The sequence below is a fragment of the Rattus norvegicus genome, chromosome 4 (genome assembly GCF_036323735.1).
Source record: "Rattus norvegicus strain BN/NHsdMcwi chromosome 4, GRCr8, whole genome shotgun sequence".
In the NCBI taxonomy this organism is placed as follows: Eukaryota; Metazoa; Chordata; class Mammalia; order Rodentia; family Muridae; genus Rattus; species Rattus norvegicus.
In genome coordinates this window covers 168,382,734-168,392,510 of record NC_086022.1, presented here as the reverse complement: position 1 = coordinate 168,392,510, position 9,777 = coordinate 168,382,734, and the positions used below count along the sequence as shown (strand labels likewise).

The following is a 9,777-nucleotide window of genomic DNA, read 5'->3' as shown; positions in this document are numbered from 1 at the left end:
TATGATACAGTACTGTCCTACATCTATAATACTAGAGGATACAATTTAAAAGGCATTATTTGAAACTTGATTCTACTTTTCCAGCAGAGGGCCCAAAGGATGGTGTGACACAGCTTTGTAAAGAAACATACTCTAGACAGGATTTCCTTTCACTAGTGGCACAGTTCTAAGGATTCATTCTCTCCATGAATGTCAGCTAAAACCGTTATTAAAAAAATGAAATATCCCTAAAACAAAACTGTATAACCACCGGATTCACATGAAGATGACCTAGTGGAGACAAGCTGGTTCCACGATTCTTAAACAGCAGTCTGCAAGCTACACGAACAAGGGCTCGTGCATGCAGACTCTCATCGGCTTTGCTTTGCTGTCTCCCTGATCGAGGCTAATCATCAGGTGACTAAGGTGCAGGTTGATCTGTAAACTTCTTAAAGCTTCCGATTCACCTAGGTTCTTTAAATTCTGCCAACACTTCTTCCTCATCACTGTTGAGGAAATCAGCTACAGAGGAGTTATCATCTTTGTTTTCCTCAGACCTTATAGGAGCCACTGTTCTTTTCTCAACAGGATGAAAGCTTCAGAGTTGCATTGCTCTTTGTGCTTCTGGAAATAGGTGAACAAACAGTAGGGCACACAGCAAGCTGGGAAGCGGTATTTCTAGCTTCTCCAAACATATCACACAGACTGCAGTCCTACTATTTAGTGATGCCAAGACTTCCCAGAAGACTCCATGCTCCTCTAGGATGCAATTTTTTCTGGAATCATTATTCTCCAAGTTGAAATTAGAGTTGTTGGATGAGTTTTCTGTTTGGGGGTTTGGTTCTGCTTTCTTATTAGTTAGTTCTATGGATCCCTAAGAGGTTGAAACATGAGGGACAACTCTGACCTCTTGAAAACACAGCACTTTGGGAAAGATGGTCCTAGCATAGCTGCGTGAAGCCCATGAATGGCTCTCCTTTAGCAGACAGTAGCAAATTAAGCCCCGGTGAAAGGAAAGTAATAGACCTGGAAGAGGTCTGTTGAATTAATTATGGAGTAAAAATTTTATTCTGATACTTGATTCTGGATAGAGGAATAGTAACTACACCTGAGGTCGTGCTAATAGACTAGATTGCAACATTACATACTTACAGGTCATTTGTCATCATTTTCCAAGCTCCAGTAGCCTATTATTGTCATTTTGTTTTCATCAGAACAGGAGGACATTTTCACCAAACTATGCAAAAGAACATGAACATCCACCTAATCAGATCCTCTAACAAGTTTCAGATGTAATTAGGACTAACATGTCCCTCTCTCAGTTTGTCTGAGTCACGGTCTCACTACATATCCCTAGTGACCTGGAATGCCTATAAGTAGATCACACTGTGACCTTCATGTATTGGGATTACAGCTGTGCACCCCTAAGCCTGGCCCTCTCCCTTCCTTTGAACCTTTAGCTAAGAAAATAAGTCTCCTTCCACACAGAACTATTCTCTGAAATGAATGGCTCTCGTCCCACAAATTAGGGACTCTCTCGAAAAATGTGTCAAACGTCTACTGTTGCTTCCAGCTTCTTAGTCTGTCTAGTTCAGAATTATAGTGCTTGACATGGACAGCTTTACACCTTTGTATGGTCTCATGCATCTTTCCTTTTACCTGTCATTTCTAGTTCTATGTCATTCTTTACATCATTCTGTATCTAAACGTTCTTTAAACTTCCTGTGTTTAAATGATAAGGAAACACACCCTGATTAAGACTAGATTACATGCTTTTAAACTTTTAATTCTGCTGGAGGCTAGTTAATTTTATTCATTTAAAATTAGTATTAAAGAATTTCAATAAAGGTTATATAATATATGTAGCTCATATATATACATATATGTGTGTGTGTATGTGCGTGTGCGTGTGCATGTGTGCGTGCGTGCGTGTGTGTGTGTGTGTGTGTGTGTGTGTGTGTGTGTGTGTGTGTGTAACTGACTTTTCAACATTTGGTTTTTGTTTTTAGCTCCTAAAATCTTTACTACTCTGAGGAATACAATATTAACATCAGAGACAGATTTTTGTTGTTGTATAATCATGTAACTGAAGATTAAATATACATTTTCATTTACCTTAAATCAGGTAAATCACAGAGTACAGTGGTGTGATATTTTTAATTGTAAAAGTTAGTATCATGAGATTCTGGAAAAGTATTAGCAACTGAAGCTTATTTTTTGAGTATTTAAAAGTTTCACCTAAAACTGACTGCACAAGTATACATCAAACTGAAAAAACCCTGGGAATATGTTTCCTATACCTACATGTTGCCATTGACCTGAATCCAAACACATCAGCCAACAGTAGGAGTCAGAAACCCAGTGTGTTCCCAGCTGTGCGCAAACGCAGTGCAAACAACAGGGAGTGATGGATTGGTCTGTGAACATGGATAACAAGTCCTCATTGTTGTGGATCACCAACAGTAGCAGAGGTCAAACCTCAAAAGACAAACTCGACCTAGAACAGGGTCTGAAATGAGGTCTGTGCCATGTCAACACCTGAGAGGAAAGCCTTTGGGCATCATAGTGAAGGGAAATTGCTCAAGGAATTGTCAGAACTGATCATACATTGGGGAAGAGGAACAATGCATAAAAGTTCATGAGAAAAGTAGAGGCCAGAGGCACAGGCAGATGTTTTAGTAAAAAGTTTGTTCTAGTTTTCAGTGAAGCCCATGACAGCTGTTATTTCATGATTTAGTTTGAGGACATTAGTAGTGGCATGGCCCAAAATACACAAGACTTGGGAGCAAGTATCCTCTTCTCTTTGACTTGGATTTGTGTCACGGCTGTAGCCTTTCAATAAGTATGGGAAAATGTCATGTTCCCTTGACCAGAAAGAATCATTATTAAACAGCACTCTGCCTTGGAGTTGACAGCAGTTATCACTGGCTGAAGGACCTCTTCCTTCTTACCTTAAACCTACTTTCAGACAGCATACCAAAGATCCCAGGAGTCAAAGAAGCTTTTGTCTTCAGTTCTGCACAAATAGTGTGAGTCATTTGAAATAAAAATTCTACATTAATATGCACAGAATTGACCGAGGAGGCCCAAAACATTTTCACCCATGATCTTCAGACTGATACCATCCTGTAAAACATTAAAAATTTAATCTCCTCAGTAATATCTGTCAAGTGTTCCAGTCCCTTCTAAAGTCTTTAATAACACTGTTTCCACAAGGTTGTTAATAATTATGCTTTTTAGTTCCTTGTGATTGTTCTTCACAGTTGACTATGCCAAAAGAATCACGTGCATAAATGCATGCTAAGCTTAAGGAGGGAAGATGAATGTTGAATATACAGAGGCTCAGAGCATGCATGTTATGTCCTTGTCCTCCTGCAGTGTGTTGACTTTGAGCTGGATTCAATGCTGGGAAGACAGAACCATTCCCATTCACCTTGCTAACTCTTTCTTCTCTGTTTCTTTGCTGCTAGTTTGTTCTCTGATAGCATTCTATGCTCTTCACCTTTACGAATTCCCCATAAATATTTAAATTCTCTGTTAAATACTTAATGTTAACTCCTGGAAGTAGTATGCATTCATTCTCTTTATTTTTATTTGTTCAATCTGCCCCTGTGCAGATGTCAGAGGAAAACTGGCAAATTTTAGTTTTCTCCTTCTACAATGTGGGTTCCATGGGTTGAAGGCTCAGTTCTGATAGAGCCTTATTTCACTTTTTTGAAGAACCATGAGGAAGTAGATGCTTTGAGCCAACAAGAGAGGAGGTTCCTGAGGAAAGAGGAGAGGTGTCAAAGACTCTTCTGTACAATGAAGTCTCCACATGTTATCCTAAGGACTTGCTTTTTCCAGGAAAAAGCAAACTTTTGAGGAAAACTTCCTTGGGTTTTGGAGTATGTTCATTTAAACTCCTGAAGTCAAGTAGACAGCCTCTGTCTGAACTTTCACCTGGAGAAAACTACACATCAAATTTTGTATGAATAAAAGAAATTTATACCAATGAAAACCTTAAATTTGTCTCAAAATAAATTTTTTACCAATGTAAAAAAATGTAACTTTAACTTTGTATCAATTATAAAAATTTCTATCAGTTAAGATGATGGCTCTACAATTAGTTCTACCTATTTCCTCCCTGTTCACATTTATGACCATTCCCAAATTCCCTTGAATGACAACTTTTCTATAATTTAAAATAACCATGGCCAGACCCCCAAACCCAGGGAATTGGGCTGACAACTCTCCATAACTTCTTCTGGCTGAACAGGGATGATGAAAAATTCTTTAAAGGGTATGGGTAGGAAAATTACACATTTGGTTAGACTTAGAAAGCTGATTTAATAGCTGTTATTCAGTCTCTGTATGCTTAGAAGGCTCAGGAAAGACTCAGAGGTTGACTGAGGTTCTGACTGGATCAGTCTGAAAGGTGGAATGAGAAATTCTGCTCCTTGCTTGAGCATGTAAAAGACAGCTGTCTTTTTCAAGAGTTCATTTTAATAATAACCAATTAATAAGATTTCATTTATGTCATGTGAAAGATGGTACAAAGAATCTTTACCAGTCTTGTTTGGTTCTCTTGAATTTTTCTAGTTCTTCAGTAGGTCTTCTTCCATACAACTGATTCATATAACTCTGGAAGGGGTCTAGAGCCTATTTTCTTTTCTCATCAATACAAATGTAGAGCCTTTCTCCCGAAACAGCATGTCCTTGAGCCAGTAACCAGAAGAAGCTTTAGCTTGACCTCTCCTCCAGGGGAATAATAATATAACCACAAAACTAAAAATCACACCATTTTGATAATTAAAATGATTTAAAGCAAATAAAGCAAACTAAATGAATAGTGTATGAGCCTATTTTTAAACTTCTAATATGCCATGTAAGGAATATTGAACCCAAAATTCCCATGGAGACCACTTACAAAGAATTCGAGTAATCTCGTAAGTCTTTAAAACTTCTCTAAAGTATTTTTTCATTCAATCTCCCTTCTATCCTTAAAACTCTTTTGTTAGAGCCATGGCTCCAGTGCATATGTAGCAGAGGCACCAATAGGAGGAGAAGCCCTTGGTCCTGCTAAGGCTCAACCCCCCCAGTGTAGGGGAATGTCAGGGTGGGGAGGAAGGAAGGGGTGGGTGGTTAGGTGGGGAACACCCTTATAGAAGAAGGGGAATGGGAAAGGGGATAACAATTGAAATGTAAATTTAAAAAATCCAAAAAAAATTATAAAAAATAAAGATGACCTCAACTAGAAAAAAAAACTCTTTTGTTTATTGTGTAAGTCTATTTATAGGCTTCTAATCTGTCATGTCAGGAATATTGAATATAGAATTCTTGGGAAGTCCATGTTTGAATATTTGAGTAGTCTTTTAAGACTTCTATGAATCTTCTTTCATTCAATCTAGCCTGTATCTGTGGTTGGAGGAAGCAGTCTTTCTCTCTGCCCTTTTCCAGTTCACAGTAGGAAATTCTATCCATAAGTTGAGGCTCCCTTGAGTTGTTTGTTTAAGCTTGAACCACCATGTGACTACTCTGGCTGAGAAACCACTTTCACCCCTCCTACAATACTCCATCCTCTCCATCCCTTCTCCTCTGAGTGAGTAGGGGCCTCCTGGGTATTCCCCAAGAAACCCTGCCACTTTGTCTCTTCTAGGTTAGGTGATTCCTCTGTCCCTGAGGCCTGACAAGGCAGCACAACTAAGAGAACATATCGGTCAAATATAGCCCTGGTTGACATGGGAACACCATTTATTTAGGCAATCCTGTGATCTTGTTGAGTTTTGGTATTACAGGCACGTGCCACTAAGCCTGGAATGTTCTTTTTCCTTCTCATTTTCTGTTTTCCTTCCTTCCTTCCTTCCTTCCTTCCTTCCTTCCTCCCTCCCTCCCTTCCTTCCTTCCTTCCTTCTTTCCTCCCTCCTTACCTCCCTTCCTTACTTTCCTCCCTCTCCTTCCCTCAATCCCTATAACCCTCCTCTTCAGTAAATAAAGGAAGTCTTCTTTCAAATAAGACCATTCTCAGAACTGAATGGCTTTCCTCCCACAAATCCTTGACCTGTTTCAAAATATGTATCTCTGTCTATTGTAGCTTCCAATTTCTTATTTTGTTCTTGTTAGGTTGGGGCCATGTTGGGCAGTAAAACTATGCCAGAAAGCTTGGTAAGGTATAGTGGGTTTGACCCAGAGACATGGTGGGCACACACCTGAGACTTAGATGACTCCCTACTCCCTGACAGATTCTTGGCATGGAACATGTGCCATACACCTAATATAAGGAATCATGACTTGTGGTCATCTAGGCCCAAAACAGAGATACTCAGAGGCCCTGAGGGTTTAACCAATAACCTTGCCTTCCCAGACATTCTTCCCTGCAAAAGGTATTTAATCTTTAGTCCACCCTGAGAAGTTAGTATGATATAGCATGTACCCATTTTCCATCATGATCAGCCAAACAGTTTAGAGCCATGGACTCTCTCTTGCATCTACCACCACCATGGGGAGCATGTAGAAGGTCTTCAACTTACAGAGCTGCAGCTTAATTCTCCTGCAGAAGGCCTCTCTGTGCTCCTAGACAACTGTGGTCACGCTAAGGGCAACTACAGAAGCTCCCCTTTTCCCCTTGGTCAAGGCTAGCTGCCAGCCTCTGCCCTCCTGGTTCCAGGTTCTGACTCGATTCTTGGCTCTTTTGCAACTCCCAGCTGTACCTGGATGTCCAAGAATCTGAGACCCCCTCAGCCCAGGCCTTTCCATAGTCCAGGCCTTCGGAGGCAGAACCAGCTCCAGCTTTCCCATATCTTAGACTGCATTTCCCATCCCTACAGTGGGCGTCCCTGAAGCTGAGCACCTGTCCTGAAACAGCGTGTGTGTATGTGTGTGTGTGTGTGTGTGTGTGTGTGTGTGTGTGTGTGTGTGTGTGTTTCTATGTGTGTGTTTTTTCATGTGTGCATGTGTGTGGGTAATTGTGCACATGGAGGATTGAAAAGGATGTCAAAAATGATCATTTTAACATGTTTTTGTATCAGAGTCTAAGTCAAATCCCTCAAATACTGCTCAATCTTTTAGGGTTGGAGTTAGAGCTAGGCCCAAACTTTCGAGCCATCAACCCTTTTCCCAGCTCCATTATTCACGACTTCATATTCAATTTAAATATAAATGATGGCAAATATGAGAATAGTTCATAGACATATTTGTATTATGGCTTCCCATTGGATTTTGAAGGATTACCCCACTGCCAATACAGAGTCTATCAGAACTGTGAAGTCTCCTTCCATCTCATCACCAGCTTTAGAAGGAATCTGCTTTCTCCTTTTAAGGTCTGTATGTTTCTGCCGCTCTGAAATCCAATGAGGAAATCATGTGGTGAGAATGCAATTGCCCCTCTCTTTTCTGGGAACATCTGCTTCCTTAGTGTGCTGGATGCACAAATGCCAATATTTCTTCAATTTCACAAATTCTTCCTTTTTGACTTCCCTGCATGTTTCAGAAGAAAATAAGTAGGCTACCTGTGTCTGTCTGTATATCTTTCTCATGTCACCCCACTCCTTCTTCTGAGCCCTAACATTTTCATTCTGCTTTTGAGCATTGAACTGATACTCAAGATTTTTTTTTTATTAACTTGAGTATTTCTTATTTACATTTCGAGTGTTATTCCCTTTCCCGGTTTCCGGGCAAACATCCCCTAATCCCTCCCCCTCCCCTTCTTTATGGGTGTTCCCCTCCCCATCCTCCCCCCATTGCCGCCCTCCCCCCAACAATCTAGTTCACTGGGGGTTCAGTCTTAGCAGGACCCAGGGCTTCCCCTTCCACTGGTGCTCTTACTAGGATATTCATTGCTTCCTATGAGATCAGAGTCCAGGGTCAGTCCATGTATAGTCTTTAGGTAGTGGCTTAGTCCCTGGAAGCTCTGGTTGCTTGGCATTGTTGTATATATGGGGTCTCGAGCCCCTTCGAGCTCTTCCAGTTCTTTCTCTGATTCCTTCAATGGGGGTCCTATTCTCAGTTCAGTGGTTTGCTGCTGGCATTCGCCTCTGTATTTGTTGTATTCTGGCTGTGTCTCTCAGGAGAGATCTACATCCGGTTCCTGTCAGCCTGCCCTTCTTTGCTTCATCCATCTTGTCTAATTGGATGGCTGTATATGTATGGGCCACATGTGGGGCAGGCTCTGAATGGGTGTTCCTTCTGTGTCTGTTTTAATCTTTGCCTCTCTATTCCCTGCCAAGGGTATTCTTGTTCCCCTTTTAAAGAAGGACTGAAGCATCCACATTTTGATCATCCGTCTTGAGTTTCATGTGTTCTAGGCATCTAGGGTAATTCAAGCATTTGGGCTAATAGCCACTTATCAATGAGTGCATACCATGTGTGTTTTTCTGTGATTGGGTTACCTCACTCAGGATGATATTTTCCAGTTCCATCCATTTGCCTAAGAATTTCATAAAGTCATTGTTTTTGATAGCTGAGTAATATTCCATTGTGTAGATGTACCGCATTTTCTGTATCCATTCCTCTGTTGAAGGGCATCTGGCTTCTTTCCAGCTTCTGGCTATTATAAATAAGGCTGCGATGAACATAGTGGAGCACGTGTCTTTTTTATATGTTGGGGCATCTTTTGGGTATATGCCCAAGAGAGGTGGTATAGCTGGATCCTCAGGCAGTTCAATGTCCAATTTTCTGAGGAACCTCCAGACTGATTTCCAGAATGGTTGTACCAGTCTGCAATCCCACCAACAATGGAGGAGTGTTCCTCTTTCTCCGCATCCTCGCCAGCATTTGCTGTCACATGGATACTCAAGATTTTTATATGGTTCATTAACTTAATGCTTTCTTAAAATATTTCCTTCTCTCTTCATCTTTTTTTTCTTCATTTTTACCTAATGATGTTAACCCAGTGCCAAATACCATTCAACCCACATTAAGATCCAGTAAATTTAACAGTCATTTACTCATTTAATAAACATGTCATGAAAATTCACACACACACACACACACACACACACACACACACACACACACACCCCTTTATAAAGATTATCCTTTCAAAACTATAGTTCTTCAAACAAATTTGTGTGATGCCAGTGTGGATCTCATGAGTAGAACTGGGCTATAGATCTGGTGGCATGGAACATAGTTCAAACTCTCCTCTTCTTTCACAAAACATTTTGATTGCCTTGTTCCACACTGTAAGACCTTCTGAAATGCTTCTTCTTTGGCTGTCCCTTCTTACCACACTTTTAAAATAAATCCATCCTTTGAGAGTTAGTGCTTTCTCTACTGTGACGTAACTCTGAAGTAAATTATGCAATGATCTGTGTTTGCTGTCCCAGCAGAATAATTCATTATTGAATATTCAAATCAAACACCTAGGAACAGAGTAATGTGTATGCTGACCAGCAATATGTAGAAACATTAGGTCAGAAGACGAGGAAGGACCAATCGTATTCTAGTATAAAGCTTTCTGAGGATGTGGTTGGTTCTTAGATGACAGACATTTGCAGGAGCTACAGACCCCAGTCAGGGATCTTTTTCAGACATCAAGTTCCAAGAGAAGCAACTACAGTTGCTCCACAGTTAATCGTCCCCTTGTTCTTTTCAATAAAATATGACTGTAAACTGCTGGAGGTTAGTGGCAAAGTCATTTTATATTTGCATCGACAGTCCCCATCTGAAACATGCTCAGATCTGGTTCCAACTGAATGTATGGCAAACAGATGCTTCATCTTCAGACTATAGCTCCGAGTAGTTTGCCGGCTTCCTGCTAGCACCTTTGATGAACAAGCTGCTGCTGAAGTTGAGCTGTGCAAGCTTGCTTTTATAACA

The 9,777-nt window shown here is 40.6% G+C and overlaps 1 pseudogene; it reads right to left on the bottom strand.

Moving 5' to 3' along the window:
• Positions 1-270: 270 nt before the first annotated feature.
• Positions 271-6,756, bottom strand: LOC103692262 (zinc finger HIT domain-containing protein 3 pseudogene; annotated as a pseudogene).
• Between the last annotated feature and the right edge of the window lie 3,021 nt (positions 6,757-9,777).